This window comes from Equus caballus, chromosome 14 (assembly GCF_041296265.1).
Source record: "Equus caballus isolate H_3958 breed thoroughbred chromosome 14, TB-T2T, whole genome shotgun sequence".
Lineage (NCBI taxonomy): Eukaryota > Metazoa > Chordata > Mammalia > Perissodactyla > Equidae > Equus > Equus caballus.
Window position 1 is genome coordinate 47,639,108 of NC_091697.1, and position 17,162 is coordinate 47,656,269.

General features: G+C 37.5%; 1 long non-coding RNA gene across 1 annotated transcript; it reads left to right on the forward strand.

Moving 5' to 3' along the window:
• The first annotated feature begins 1,462 nt into the window (after positions 1-1,462).
• LOC106781618 (uncharacterized) lies at positions 1,463-16,864 on the forward strand. Its single transcript, XR_002799607.2, has 3 exons — positions 1,463-1,780; positions 2,193-2,336; positions 15,750-16,864. It is a non-coding gene; the product is annotated as an uncharacterized lncRNA (long non-coding RNA).
• Positions 16,865-17,162: the final 298 nt, after the last annotated feature.

Below are 17,162 nucleotides of genomic sequence, written 5' to 3' on the forward strand. Positions count from 1 at the left end.
TCCATGCCTTGGATCTGAACCCACAAACCTGGGCCTCCAAAGTGGAGTGTGCCAATCTTAACCACTACACCATGGGGCTGGCCCCCCTTGACATTTTTTTTTTAAAGATTGGCTCCTGAGCTAACAACTGTTGCCAACCTTTTTTTTTTTTTCTGCTTTATCTCCCCAAATTACCCCGGTACATAGTTGTATATCTTAGTTGCAGGTCCTTCTAGTTGTGGCATGTGGGACGCCACCTCAACATGGCCTGATGAGCAGTGCCATATCCATGCCCATGATTTGAACTGGCGAAACACCAGGCCGCTGCAGTGGGGTGCACGAACTTAACCACTCAGGCATGGGGCCGGCGCCCCCCTTGACATTTTTAACAAGTGTCCAGTGAAGTTTTTCTTTAACAGTGTATGTATAATTTGATTAAGTAATGCCAGATTATTAAAAGGAGTGGTTATACCATTTATATCACCATATATATGTGTTAGCAATGTATAGGTGTTCCTACATCCCCACACTTCTAGTGACCCTTAGAATTATTTAGAATTCTAATGTTTGTGAGTTAACAGAGTTGTGATATCTTATTTTTTTTAAATTTGCATTTCTCAAACTATCAATGACTCTGAGCACTTTATTGCATGTTTGATAGCTCTTGGGGATTCCTCCTCTGTAAATTGTCTCTTCATAGCCTTTGTCTTTCTTTCTATTGGGATTGCTGTTTTTTCTTATTGCTTTGCAAGAATTCCTTTTACATCCAGTCAAGGCCTTATGAGTTTTAGACATTCCAAATACCTTCTCCCATGCTTTCAAACACTGGTGAACTTTGTCCATGTTGTCACTTGTCAAACAGAAATCCACACTTAAAAAACTATTTTTAACTTCAAACTTGCAGAAAAGTTGCAAAAGTAATTCATAAGAGCTCCAGTATGTTATTTACTCAGACTCACTAATTTTAGCATTTTGCTTCATTTGCTTGTCATTCTCTCTCTCTCTCTCTCTATAGATGCTCAAGTCCCTCATATACAATCGTGTAGTATTTGCGTATCACCTACACACATCCTCCAGCGTACTTTATATCATCTCTAAATTACTTATAATACTTATGTATTATCTAAATGTAAATGTTATATAAATAGTTGTTGTATTGTTTAGGGAATAATGATAAGAAAAAAAAGGTTTACCTGTTCAGTATAGATACAACCATTGCAGGCCTTTCCATCTGTGCTTGGTTGAATGGTTGATTGAATCTGTGAATGTAGAACCTGTGGATAGAGAGGGCCAACTGTATATATACAGATACACACACACACATCCATTATTTATACTTTTAAAGACCCATTGGTGGATAGATTGCAGACATAATATTTCCTTCCTCCAAGGTATTTCAGTGAGTGTTTCCTAAGAACAGGACCAAGATTTAACCCGAGTATAAGCATAAAATCAGGATGTTTAGCATTAATTAAGTATTATTATCTAATCTACTATCCAAGTTCAAATTTTGCCAATTACATTTTATAGCTATTCCTCCAATCCAAGATTCTACCTGTCACATCTCTTTTCTCTCCTTTCTTCCTTTCTGTCCCTCAGGAATCTTTATCTTTCGTGTCCTTAACATTTTATTTTATAGACTGTTCCTAAGTTTGTGTTTGTGTGATGTTTTTTATGATTATGAATTTTTTTGCAGAAATACTACAAAGGTGATATTTTCTTCTCAGGACATCATGTCAGGAGGCACATAGTATCAATTTATACCATTACTGAAGGTGTTAACTTTGGTTGCTTGATTAAGGTGAGTCTGCCAATGATCCTTTTTCCCTGTGTAATGAACTACCTTTACAAAAACACTTTGTGACTATGGAAATATAAATATATCTGCACTTTGCTTATGTCACTTATCAATATGTGCTGAACTCACTTCACCTTAGCTCATAGAGATGGCCTTTATTCTTTATTACCAACGCACATCACTCCACTGTGTGTATGTATCATAACTGATTCTACCAATCTCCTATGTATTGACATTTAGATTGTTTCCAATATTTTGCATTTACGGATAATGCTGCAATAGGTAACCTAATGCAAATGTATTTTCTTATTGTTAGAGGTGTATCTTCAGAGTAAATCCTAGAACTGGTGAGTTAAAAGGAAATGCGTATTTAATTGTTGAGTTAAAAGGAAATGTGTATGTAATTTTATTACAGATTGCCAATTCCTCAGTATAAAGGTTCTATCATTTGCATTCCCACCAGCAATGAAAGAGAGTGCCTCACAGCCTTGCCAGCAGAATGTGTTGCCAAGATTTTTAATTTTTTGCCAATCCAATAGAAGAGAAATGGTGTCTCAGGGTAATTTAATTTACTTTTCTCTTATTATGAATAAAATTGAAATAGTTTTATGACTAAGGACCATTGTATATCTTTTTATGACTTGTTTGCTTGTGCCTTTAAGTTATTGTTCTATTGAGGTTTTGGTCATTTTTTCCCCCTTTATTTTAAGAGTTTTTAAGTATATTAAGAATAATACCTTTTTATCTGTGATACCTTCTGCACATATTTTTCCTCAGTTTGTCATTTGTCACTTTTACTTTGGTTGTGGGTTTTTTTTTCATGAAAAAGTTTTAAGTTTTGTATAGTCAAATTTATCTTTTAAAAAATTTTCAACCGAATCTTAAGACTTAGAAACTTTTCTTATGCCCAGGTCATAGATGAAGTCAACCGTGTTTTCTTCTAGTATTTGTATGGTTTTATATTTAACATTTAGAGCCCTGCATCCATTTGGGATTTATTTTTACATATGATGTGAGGAATGCATTTAATTGTATCTTTTTCCAAAAGACTATCCAGTTATCTCAGTTCCATTTTTAAAAATTTCATCTTTGCCCAGATTTGCCCAGGGGTTTGGGAGCCACCTTCATCATATATTAAATTTCCATATGTACTTGTGTCTCTACCCGGGCTTTCTATTCTATTCTACTGCACCAGTCTGTCTGCCCATTCCTGTGTCAGTACTGCACTGTTCTTATAATGCAAGCTTTATGGAGTGTTTTAATATCTGGTAGGGCCAGTCCCTTTTCATAGCTTTGTTTTCTCAGTGTTTTCCTGGCCATTCATGCATGTTAACTTCCATATGAACTTTTTTTGCAACTTATCTTGCTTCATAAAAAAAGCTTATTGTAGGGGCCAGCCTGGTGGCACAGTGGTTAAGTTCGCACGTTCCACTTCAGTGACCTGGGGTTCACTGGTTCGGATCCCAGGTATGGACATGGCACCACTTGGCAAGCCATGCTGTGGCAGGTGTCTCACGTATAAAGTAGAGGAAGATGGGCATGGATGTTAGCTCAGGGCTAATCTTCCTCAAAAAAAGAAAAAACTCACTGGTATTTTTATTGTTATTGCCTTAACTTTATAAATTAATGTAGGGAAGAGTGATCTTTTTATGATATTGAGTTGTCCTGTCCAAGAACAAGGGCTGCCTCTGCATTTGTTCACATCTGACTTTGTGTCTTTCAGTAGTGTTTTTAAGGCTTTCTCATCCAGGTTGTACTAGTTCTCTGTTGCTGCGTACATAACAAATTGCCTCTAAACTTAGTGGCTTAAAATAATAATAAACATTTGTTATGTCCCACATCTTCTACAGGTCAGGAATTCAGGAGTGGCCTGGCTGCCTGATTCTGTCTTGAGGGTTTCTCAGGAAGTAGTAGTCAAGATGGTGGCCGGGGCTGCAGACATCAGAGGCTTAATTGGCTCATGCACATGGCTGGCAAGGCGGTGCAGTCAGTTAGCAGGAGGCCACAGTTTCTCACCGTGTGGTCCTCTCCCTAGCACTTCTTGAGTGTCTTCACAATGAGGCAGCTGGCTTCCGCTGGACAAAAGATCCAAGAGAGAACCGGGGGGAACTACAGTTGTTTTTTGTAACTTAGCACTGGATGTCGCACAACGTCGTTTCTTGTGTGATTGGGCCTAATTGGGTACACAGGTCAGCACTATTCATTGTGGGAGGGGGCTAGACAAAGAAGTGAAGACATGGAAGGGGATCATTGGGACCCATTTTGCAGGTACAAGTCTTGTACATATCTGTAAAGTTTTTACACTAAGTAAGATTGTGGCTTCAGCATCATGGGGGGGTGTGTGTGTGTTTATTGGGAATGGGTGTTGAATTTTTAAAAAGAAGTTTCTAGCATTTATGAAGAGATTATAATTTTTCTCCTTACATTTATGTTATTTTATGCTAATGGTTTCCTATATTGAGTGTACCTTGCATTCCTAGAACATATCTTGCTGGGTTATTGTGTATTATTTTCACAGTGTGTGATGAATTCTGTTTGCTAATAAATATTTAATATTTTTGCTTTAATATTCATAAATTATATTAGTCTGTAATTTTATTTTTAAAATTTTTGGACTATGTCATATTTTGGTGTCAATATTATATTTGTTTCATAAAGTGATTTTGAAAGTTTTCCTTCATTTTCTATGCTTTGGAACAGTTTTTGTAGCATTGGGACTGCTTATTGACAGTTTGGTAAAGTTTCCTTATGAAATCTTCTGGGCCTAGTGCTTTTTTGTGGGGTATAGCCTCGATAAATTTCTCTAATTTTTTTTTTTTTTTGAGATTGGCACCTGGGCTAACAACTGTTGCCAATCTTCCTTTTTTTTTTTCTGCTTTATTTCCCAACCCCCCCCACCGCGCCCCCCGCCCCTCCCCGCCCCGGTACATAGTTGTATATCTTAGTTGCAGGTCCTTCTAGTTGTGGGATGTAGGACGCCACCTCAACGTGGCCTGACGAGCCGTGCCATGTCCGCGCCCAGGATCCGAACCCTGGGCCGCCGCAGCGGAGTGTGCGAACTTAACCACTCGGCCAGGGAGCCGGCCCCTCTATTTTTTTTCCTATAAAAATGGATCCATTTAAATTATCCAAATCTACTTGAGTCATTTTGGTAAACTATATTTCTTCAAAAATTTTTCATTTGATGCAGGTTTTCAAATTTATTTGCATAGAGGTGTGTGAAATAAACTCATGGTTTTAAAGTTTCCTTTTTTCTTAATGGTTTTTTTTAATCATTTCTCCCTTTACATATTCGTGCTTTCCTCTCTTTTTTCTTGATTAGGTGATCTAGTATTGTGTCTGCGTTGTTAATATTCTTAAAAGAACAAGGATTTTGACTTAATTAGATTTCTTACATTTCTCTTCTCGACTACATTAATTTTCACTTTTATCTATTATTTTCTTCTTGGTACTTTTTTTGGGTTAATTTTATTGTTCTTTTAAAAAACATTTTTTGGAAGTAAACCTCACAATATTTTGGGAGCTCTCCTATGATGGCATCCCCTGGAGTTTAAAAAATGTATTTTTAGTTTGTAATTTAATTCATTAATTTTTATTGTTTTATATTTATTGCTATGTGTATAAGTCAATTATTTCTTCTGATTACTGCTTGAACATATTCCATAGGTTCTGATGTGTAGCATTTTCATTATCATTACATTTTATAGATTCTGAAATTGGAGATTGTATTTCCTCTTTCACTTAAGATTTGTTTAAGAGAAAATTTTGAACTCCCGGGTAAAAGAATTTCTTATTCTTAACTATTGCTATTAATTTGTTATCTCATTGCATTATAGGTACAGAGTGTTGTTTGAGATAAATCCTGCTTTCTTACTGATTTCACTTGCCTGTTATGTGTGTAACCACCCCTTTACATTTAGCCTTGATGAATCACTTTTTTTCATGTGTTTCTTATATACATCATAAATTTGATGTTTCTTCATGAGTCATTTTAGAAATATTTTTCTTTTAAATGATGAGTTAGGCCAATTCACATTTATTAATAATATGCTTGTTAGGTTTGGTCTCTGTCATTGTATTTTAATTAATATTGCTATATATGTAATGATGATTTTTATATTTTCTGTGTTTTTCTACATGATGTCTTTGCTTTGCTGTTTAATTTTTAAAATTTCTTTTGGTATTAGGGTTAGGTATTTAGTGATAACCTTTGTACTCATACCTTTTTCAATGCCCTGCTCCATCGTTGTCTTAGTTAACCTTTATTATCTGGCTTGTCAGGTTCTAATGTATCCTCTGACTCTTCCCTTTCATCTGTACAACAGATGTTCTCACGGTGTGGTCCACTGGAAGCCCCTGAAACCCTTTCAGGGAGTCTGTGAGGTCAGACTATTTTCACAATAGTCCTAAGACAATTATTTTGCTTTTCCACTCTCATTTTCTCATGAATGCACGTGAAAGTTTTCCAGAGGCGACATGATATCTGATGATGTTATCACTCTGATGGCTAATGAAATGTTTGAAACACATATGAAAATCCGGCTGTCTCCTATTAAGCCAGACTTTAAAGGGATTTGCAAAATGTAAAATGATTCCGCTCTTCTCATTGTATTTTTTGGGAAAAGTATCATTTTTCCTAACAATGTTATTTGTGTTACCATATAGTAGGTTTATTACTATGTTGCTATTTTTAAGTAAATAAGGAAATAACTTAGTTTTAATTTCTAATATGGAAAATGTTGATACAGATAATTCAATAAACAAAAACTTTAGGGGGTTCTCAAGAATTTTAGAAGTGTAAAGTATTTCAGAGGCCAAAATTTTGAGAACTACTTCTAGGCAACATCAGTGAATTTATTCTCCTTTCCACTTTCTCTCTCCTTTTTCTTCCACTTTTAATTCATGTTGTATTTACTTTGTCAGAACATATGGCATTTTATATTATTCTTCATCTTGTCTCCACTTTTGTTTTAGTCTTAATCTAAAATTAAACATATCACATCCTCACCATCATTCCTTTTACCTAAATTTCCTCTGTCATACTTGGTTGGATGAGATTCATCCTTTAGGAGATTCTTCAAGGACTCATGAATACAGTATTCCCCAAGTTCTTGCATGTGTAAAAGTATTTTTTATGTTATTTTTTATTTATGGCCTTGATATTGAAGAACAGCTTAGCTGGATATAAAATCTTTGGTTCGCATTTTTCCCCCTTGAGTTTTTTGCAAATGCTGCTTGCTTCTTACTTTGATTTGTCTATTGCTCCTGGGAATTTTGATACTAGCTGAATTCTCTTGCTATTTTAAGATTTTTAGTCTTTTTGCCTGCCTAGAAACTTGAGGTTTTTTTCTTTATCTTTAAAGTTTTACTAGGTTATATCTGAGGGTTGATCGTTCTGGGTGAATTTTCCCAGGTATCTGGTGGACCTGTTTAGTATGTGGATTTAGATTGTCTGTAATTTCCTGAACATTTTTATGGATTATATTTTAAAATATTAGTTATATTCTATTGTTTTGTTTTTCTTTTTCAGAAAGTCCAGTCACATGTAATTGGATCTCCTTTGCTTGTTTTCCATTTGATTTCTTTTTAACCCTTTTTTATGTTTTTATCTTGTTTTTACTATCTTGGTTGTTTTTCGACTTCATTTCCTCATATTAAATGTTGATATGACTATAGTCTTCCCAGGGCAACTTATAATGTAATTTTTCATTTCTGAGACCATTTTTTTCTCTTTCTTCCATTTCTTTCAATCACTCTTACTTTATTTCCTCCTGGTTTATGGCCCTGTCCGTTCTTTAGACTTTGATCATCTGACATAAGGTGTTTTTCGTATTCCTACATGCTTGTTTGAAAATAGTAGCTTTAGTTCGAAGTATTGTGCTGTAATTTCTTCTGCTTTGCTGTTCCTTTTGGGCTGTGTGGGAGAATTTTCACCGGTTTAAATGTTTCAGTTTCGAGTTTCAGTTTTATTCCTGCAAGTTTGTGTAGATGTAGACTGTTTTGGAGTCTTTATCTTGTGGATCAGGTTGGCATTTGGGGAAGATTATGAGCATGTAATTCATGAGCTTCCTCTTCTGTCTGTGAAGGGAAGTGCAGTTTCTTTAATGGATTTCTATCTACTGTCCATCTCTCTCTCTCTCCCCCGTCCATCTATCATCTATCTGTACCTATCATAGTGGGAAAGTCACAGTGTATTCCCTAATTTTTAAATTTTCTTTTGTGTTGTAGGATACCAAATTTCTTTCCCATGCTTCTTTTCCTCACCACCCCAGACTCTAATGGGCTGGGTTTTTCCTCATCAGATGTTGTGTCTTTCTGAGGCTGGCATCTGGGGTCCTGCACGCCTTCAAGTCTTCCCTGTGGTCATTTCTGTTATTAAGTTTTGTCACAATTAGTATAGAATTTCTCCTTCTGGAGGTGATTTTAATTCAATCTTAGGCAACTACACCCCTGCTGGAGGAGGTCATTGAGAGGATGTGACTGCTGGTTGACCCTTGAACCGGACTCAGGCAATCAGGGTCTCCTCATCCCTTCCCCTGTCTTTGGAATGTAGTTCTGCCCACCGTTTCCACAGCTGGAGCCGTTTTCAAGGATGCAGCCTCGAGAGAGCAATGTGTTGCTGAGACTGTCTGGCCGCCTTATGTGACTGAACCCCATAAAGGTTTCTACACAAATTTTGGAGATTCTGGCGGTCAGGTGTGATCTCCTCTTGCGGCTGCCCAAGACAAGCCTCCTAAGTGAGTTCCCTTGTTTATTAAACGTGCCACCTACCAATCTGAGTGGACTGACTCTTCCTTCGTTCTCTCCTTGCCCTCCATGTAGCAGGGCCAGTTTCAAATTCCAGAGGAACTCCCCAGGTTGCGAACCAACAGCCCCTTCTCTCTCCTCCCTATGTTTTCTTGGCCTTCTCTCACTCTCCACAAATGCTTGCAGTGGGAGTCCTCTAACGTCTGGTTATGCTGAAGGGATGTGGTTTTATTTGTTCTGGTTAATCTGTATAGTTTTTTGGAAAAATTGTGGAGTGATTCTAATTTAGGTGCCACCCTTACCCTCAGCCCACCTAGAAGCAGAAATCCTTAAATGTGATGCAACCAAATCAATCACCCCCTCCCCAATATAGTATGCACTTTAATTTGGTTTGATATTTTGTTTATTTATGAAGTTCAAGACATTTTCTTCAGTTAACCTTGTAATCCTTTTGCTTTTATCTTGAACCTATCAAGAGCCTCTCTTTTTATATAGTGTTATGAAGGGGTCTAGTTTTATTTTCCTCCATGTAGTGAATGAGTTTTCCTAATACCCTCTTTTAAACAATTTTCTTCTTATTTATTTGGATTTTGTCATAAATGAGGTGTTCATATACCCATGACTGTATTTTCAATGTATTTATTCTGTTCCATTGGTCTATTTTTCTATTATTATGGCTTTATTGTGTGTCTTTAGGTCTGATGGCCAGCTTTTTAGTGTTCTGCTTTATAGCTGACTTAGCTATGCATTGACCTTTATTGTTCCACATAAATTTTAGAGTAAATATGATGAATTTCTCAAGTTTAAGTTGAAATTTTGATTGGGAATTTATAGATCAGTGATGGGAAAATTTACATTTTTAAAATTATTGTAATTTCCATTTATTCTGATAGTCTTTGATGTCCTTTATTAGATTTTTAAAATTATTTTCCAGAGAGGTGGTAAGTTTTATTGCTTAGCTTAATTCCTAACTATTTTATATTTTTGTTGCTTATCTTATTGTTTATTATATTTTCTAATTGGTTATTGCTGATATTGAGAAATGCTATTGATTTTTGTAGGTCAATCATATATGAGCAACATTGCTAAGCTTTCTCAGTTTTTCTAAGTAAACAATCATATACAATCTATAAATAATGCCTCCACTTTCTCACTGTTGCATTTTGAGCATTTTTTTTGCACTGTTGAATGAAATAAAAGTAAGAAAATATAGCAGTGTTAGATTTAATCTTTGCTGTCCATGCACTTCAATTATTCTTACCTTTACTGTCCAGTGTGATTATTCGAGCTGGCAGGCTGGCAGCACCTATACATATAGATAGATAGATAGATAGTAATGTAGTATTATGTTAAAATCCATTACGAGTCCAAAAAAGTCATTCTTTTTACTATGGAGGAGAAACTCTTTAGCCTCTAAAGGCCAAATGAACTAAGGAGGAGAAGCATTACCTTGAAATCTTCTCATTTGTATAGTATCTATTGATCTTAACACCTTGGTTAGCTGACTAACAAAAATTAAACATTAATGTCTATTTTACTTATTTTATTTGAATTTTAAAAATTTTGTCATTTTTATAACAATGTATTATTTTAAAGTAATCGATTAACACATTCTAATTATAAATTATTCAAATAATGTGATCCAAATGAGGTAGAACTAGGCAGAAAAAAACCCTCTCCTTTTATCTTATTTTATATCTCCACCTCCACTTCTACCATGATCAACAGTTTTCTGTATATCCTTTCACCCCTTTCTTTATATTTAACTGCATATGTACATATATTACATAACTTTTTCCTTCAATTCCTTTAAAAATATATTCTTCATTGAAATACAATTCACACACCATGAAATTCACCATTTTAACGTATACAATTCAGTGGTTTTTAGTATATTCACAAATTTTTGCAATGATTATCGCTATCTACTTCCAGAACATTTTTATCACCCCCAAAGGAAACCTCATACCTGTTAGTAGTCACTCTCCATTTCTCCCTCTCCCAGCCTCTGGCAACCACTAATATACTTTCTGTCACTGTGGATTTGTGTAGTCTGGATATTTCATGTAAATGGAATCAATATGTGGTCTTCTTATACTTAGCTGCACATGGCTTTTAAAAATAAGTGTTAATGGGATCATAGTAAACATATCATTCTGATTCTTTTTTCTCTTAATATTTCTTCCATGCCATCTTATATATTCTATGTAGTTATTTTTAATGGCAGTGTGGTATAGACAGACTAGATGCATCACAGTTTATTGAAGCATTCCATTATTGTGGCTGCAGCCAGTCAATATTGTTAACAAGCTCATATTGAAATTTGTTGTTGATACATATAGTGTGCACGTGCGAGTGCCTTCTCTAGCAGGAGAAGCTACAAGATTGGAGGCAATGAAGTAATAATAGCACCCACCTTAAAAAGTTATTGTGCAGATAAAACAAGATAATACTAGTGCTTTGAACAATGCCTGCCAAATAGCAAACTCTCAGTCAACGCAAGCTATTACTAATATTACAAAAATATTCAGATCTGCAGGAGCGTAGAAAATGGTTGTGATCTAATAGTAAGTATAAAAAGCAACCAGTAAAATAGTATATATTTTTTAGTTGCAATCTTGTGAACACTATATCTGCTTATGAATAAAAACTCAAAGGAAATATGTATATGTGGAAAGAATTGCTTTGCTTTGATGATGGTATTGTGGGTTGCTTTTTCATGTTTTCAAAATGTCTTTAATGTCATTATCAGTATAAAATTAAAAAGAGATGCAGAGAGAGAAGAAGAAATCTTGGCTTGCCCTTGAAAATAAAGAGGCTCCCAAGTAACCTCAGGCTGGGGCTCCCACCCAAAACAAGGTGGCTCTGACAGGGGTGAGTCAAGACTACTGTAGTTCACCATGCTGTGAAGGCTTCCTCATGGTTTTCTTTCCTTTCAATGGAAACATCTTTGCTTTATCTCCTTGACTATTCATCCATCCGGTCATTCGGTAGATATTTATTGAGAGTCCACTGTGTGCTAGGCACTAGATAGACAATGGTGAACTTTGGCCAACAATCGGGAAGTTCTTGGATTTTGCATTATAATATAAGTCTTAGACTTAAACCAACAAATAAATAAACAAGAAAATATCAGTGATAAGTGCTATGCAGATAATTAAAATACAATGCTGTGATGATGTCTGACCTGGTGACTACTGTCGATTGGTGGTCAAGAAAAACTTCTCTGCAGGGAAGTTTGCCTGTTGAGACCTAAATGATAAGAAGACGCCACCCGTGGGGAGATCCTGGGGAGGAACATGTCGGGAGAGTGAATAGCACACATGAAGCCTCTAAAGCAGAAACCAGCTTGGTGGGTGTGAAGTACAGAAAAAAGGCCAGTGTGTGGCTGGATAGGGGTGGGTGAAGTGGAAGCAGAATGAGGTTAGAGGGGAAGGCAGGCACCAGATCCTGTGGGGCTTTGTAAGCTGGGGCAGGGACTTTGGATTTCATTGTAAGTGGGATGGGAAGCACTGGATGGTTTTAAGTAGAAGAGTGCCTTGATTGGATCTATGTTTCTAAAAACACCCAAGTGGCTGTTTCCTGGGAAATGGATTTCAGGGAGACTGGAATTAGGGAGATATTTGGGGGTACAGCAATGGTCTAGGCAAGAGATGATGATGGCTCAGGTTGGGGTAGGAGCAGTGGAGAAGAAGAGAAATGGTTGTTGAGATTCTTTTGAAGATAAAGCTACCTGGATCTGCCATTGAATTGATTGTGGGGCATAAGGGAAATCAAAGACCTGGATAATTCCTAGATTTTTGGGCTGAGTAATAGAGTGGGTGGTGACACTATTTACCCTGAAGAAGACTCAAGACTTTCTGAGGAAAAAAAAGTTCTGTTTTGATCATAGGAAAGATTCCTTCTGGATATCCAAATAGAAATGACAAATAGAGACTTGATTATATGAATCTGGATTTCCAGGAGAGATAGAGAACAGAAGTTCCCTATCTCAAAACAGACGTGATATTTAGGGCTCACCCAAAGAGAGTGTGTAGACACAAGAGAGAGACGCCCAGTCTTGTACTTTCAGAATGATGACATCAGTTCTGATATCTGATTTCGGATGGACCCAGAAGCTCTCCCTGCTCCTGTTGCCTCCCACCCATCTCACCCAAATCAGAAATTCTGCAAGTAGAAAACCATTTCCCGGTTTCCATTAAAGTATGATCATCCGGGAGAGTTATTACAGAAAGCCCCCTCATTAGTTATACTTTGGAATGACTGTGGCTAAGGTCCCCTCCTGAGTGAGATATAAATGAGGAAGGAGGAGGAGAGAGGATTACCCAGAGGTCCGTGGGGAAGCAGTACTGAGCACTAGGAAGATTCACGGTGGGTGGGATGGGCATGGGGAGGGAGTTAGTGGGCCAGGAAAAGACACACAAAAAGTGGAGACTGGAGGTCTAAAATCAGACCTCTCCTACACTGGTTTTGCTTGCAACAGTCTTGCAGTCAACTCAAGAACTGTCAGCCATGTTTACTTCAGGGGATGAGGGATGGCGCTGCTTTCTCCCTCATGCACTCGCCGGGCAGAGGTCATGGCATCTCACAACGTTTGTGTAGTTTTCTGGCCATACGTGCAGGCAGCTGTAGACAGTGTTCTTGATACCAGTTTGCTGGGGAATTTTCCACAAAAGCACACAAGGATTTGTCCCACCCGACTGAGAAAGCTGTTTTTCTGGATGGATCTCTATTTATGCATGAGGAATCTTGGCACTGGTGAAGCGGTGGCTTATTTTTCTTTTTTGTTTGGTTTTATTTTGTGCTTCAGAAATAGAACAGATTAAGCATTACTTGCTTTTGAAGGCTCCAGCTCTCCCTACAGCGTGACTTTAAATTCTGTTCTCCCCAGGCGAGAGCGAGAAAAACATCTCTTCTAGCTTTTGTTAAAAGCAATGCAAATGCAGGGAATACTTGGGAGGCATTTTTTTAGTTTAATTTAATTTATATGTCTTTGAAAATAAATCTTTTCTTTCTACAAAAAAAAATACATGCTCATTGTAAAGAAATTAGAACAAATCAGAAAAAATACAAAGAAGAAAGAAAAAATAAAATTGGCTGGTAATTAAAATGAGGGAATAAAATTACATTAGAGCTGGAAGAGACCTTAAAACTAATCTAACCAAACCCAACTGGCTGGTTTATAAATGATGAAACTGGGCACCAGAAAAGTTAAGCAACTTACTCAAGGTCACACAGCTAATGATAAAAAGAGTTAGAATTAGAATCTTTCGTTTTCATTCTTGATTAATCTTTGTCTATTGTACCAGGGATTTTCAAAATTTTATTTTTCCCTTTTTAGTGATTATACTCTTTCTTTAAGTCAAATCTTACTTAGAAGCCCAATATATAAAATAGAGATGTTTTAGTTGGATAGAAGCAGACGGGGAGGGAAAGCTGCAGGTCTGTTCTTCCCACCTCTCAGGACCCCCAAAATCCTTTGGAGAGAGCCCTATAGAACACCTCAGATTTCCTGGGGCAACATTTGATATATTTAATAGTCATTGCCTGATGCCATTCATTCATTTATTTATTCACCAACTATTGATTGAGTGCTTACTATGTGCCAGGCACCTTTTGAGGTGAAAGGAATACAGACTTGAACAAAACAGGCAAAGGAGAGGCAGGATGTGTGGAGTGGGCCAAGGGTGGCACAGCATACAGACTGTCTCTCCTGGGCTCTGTCGCCTGCTTGTGTGTGGCAACTTTTACTTTTTTTTCTTTCTTTCTTTCTTTCTTTTTTTTTTTTTGCTGTGGAAGATCGGCCGTGAGCTACTTCTGTTGCCAATCTTCCTCTTTTTGCTTGAGGAAGATTGTTGCTGAGCTAACATCTGTGCCAGCCCCTCTCTATTTTGTATGTGGGATGCTGCCACAGCATGGCTTGATGAACACACCTATGTGTAGGTCTACATGTGGGATCTGAACCTGCAAATTCTGGGCTGCCAAAGTGGAGTGCACAAACCTAACCACTATGCCACCAAGCTGGCCCCTGTGGCAGCTTTTTCTACTCCTTCCATGCAGTTTTGGATATCCTTTATCATCTGAATCAGGGACAACACTTGATCTAAACCATCCTGTGAGTCCCATTCTTTTTCTTGACTTGATTTGAATAATGCTTGGTCTTTCTTTTTTCTGACAAGATCTGACATTTCTTGGTATGCATCGGAGCCTTCCATTTCTCTTTAGCTGACTGTGGGCTTAGTAGTTGCCCTGAGACTAATTTCTGCTTCCACTTTTATTAGAGATGAGGAATGTGTCAGTTCCAAAGGCTGCCATTTCAGCACCGTTTGGACAAACTTTGTATGGAAACTACACATTCTAATTTAATAGAAGTAAAAAAAAATCTCATTTCTGGTGGACACAATTAAGGATCCTATACCTGTTGTCCCCTAATATAGCTTATTATAAGCTTAAATCTTATAACATAGAAATTGCCCTCTTTCCAACATTAGAAGTAAACTCAAATCCCAAAGGTTAACTGAGCCCTTTTCCCAGTTGGCTACGTGGTCCTCCAAGTTGGCTACATGGTCCTCCAGCTTCCTTGAGTTCCCCCCGAAAAAGCAGGAAGAGCAGACAGAGCTGTGTTGGGGTCATTGGGGTCAAGCCCTGGCCCTGCCCCTCACTGACTGTGGATCTTGGGCAAGTTATTTAACTTCCGTGAGCCTCAGGCTCCTCACCTATATGTTAATATAATGGGGGTGAAATCAGGGTTATTGTGTGATTAAAAGAAAAATAGTCATATTAACATGGCACAGTGCCTGGCCCACAGGTGCTTAACACATCTTATTTCCTTTCTCCCTTTCCTTTGAATCTGAAGAATAAATTCTTAGGACAGTGGCTTTACTGGGCACACAGCTCACCTGGGGATTGTGTCCAAATGCAGAATTAGAATCTTCAGGTCTGGGGGTGGGGTCTGAAACACTGCGTTTCTAACAGGCTCCCAAGTGTTAACTTGCATGGTAAGGTCCTAGGACCTGGATGCTTTATCACTTTGGAATCAGTCCTATGATTGAATCCTGGCTTTGCCAGTTGCTGGCTGGGTGATCTTGGGCAAGCTCTTTGCCTTTCTGAGCCTCAGTATCTCAACTGGGGTAATTATGCATCACAGGTAAAGTGAAGACTTAAAAATGAGACAATGGATGCCAGGAAGATAGCACCATTATTATTATTGCTATTTTTATTTCAGACATATTGAATTGAATGCTAACAATACTGACATTGACAACATGACCTGTAGCTATTGGTGGAGAGAGCATGGTGCCTGGCACATAGGAGGCAAACCACGGATGCTGACTCGTACTGCACGTGTGATGTTCCTATTGACAGAGGATGGCTGAGAACTGCAAAGGGTTGCTGCATGGAGGCATTCGGGCCCTGGTGAGAGTTGGAGTGGATGCTCCCTCGAGCTCCCTTCTATAAACGAAAACCAACTATTCATTGATCATCTGGGTCCAAAAAGAAAGAGTCAACGCTCATTAACATTTGTTTCTTTCCTTCCAGAAAACACTATGATTCCAGGTTCGGGTAGTTCTTATTATAACTTCTAGAATTGGAGGCCAGGAGAGCTGAGGCTAGTGTACTTGGTAAGGTGGCTCTGTGTTACTGTGGGAAGCTCCTTTCAGACATGGTTCCCTGCTTTGTCCCAGTGGTGTAGTCATGGTCCACAGTGAGACTCACATCCAGCTTAGCTCCCAGGAAGAGTGCTAGTGTTCCAGGGCACCTCAGGAGGGCTTGCACACTCCAACGCCACCGTTTTCCTGCGTCCTTGCCTATATTTCATGAACTAGGTTTCATGACTCCACTTTCCTTTTTTAAAAATTTAATTAAAAATAATTTCATACGTAATATATGCCTATCCTAGAAACATAGAAAATATAGGTGATCAAAAAGAAGAAAATAGGGTATTCCTGAAACCTAACACCTTAAGATAAATTCTATTAACATTTTGAAGTAACACTTTCAAAATTGTAAAATTTATATGAAATTCACATTTCAGTGTCCATAAATAAAGTCTTATTGGGACACAAACACACTCCTCTGTTTGCGTATTATATATGGCAGCATCCTCAATACAACAATAGAGTAGTTGTGACAGAGATTGCATGGCTCACAAAGCCTAAAGTATTTGCTATCCGGCCCTTTACAGAAAAAGTTTGCTGACCCCTGGTATAAAAAATTTCTATTTTGGTAACTTGATCATCTGCTTAATGATATATCTTAAATATCTTTCCATGTCAAGAAACTTCTTTCTCCAAAATACTTTCAGTTTTTCATTAAAAAACAGTACATTTGTTTTGTCCAGGTCTATTGTCTTTGTCAGTCATAAAATGTAACGTCCTTATCAGTTTTTATAGTATTTTCCATTTACAAAGCATTACTATCTCATTTAATTCTCACAGCCACCCAGTGAGTTAGACATTACGAGTTCATAAAAATTCTTTGCTTTCAAGTAACAGAAACCAACTTAAATGGCTGAAATAAGAAAACGGGATTGAAGAAGATTGGTTTAAGATTATGGAATTTCCCATGGAAACTTTGGGCAGGGCTGCAGCGGTGCTTGTTCTAGAAGGGCCTGGAAAGTGGTGGCAACTCTCTTGGT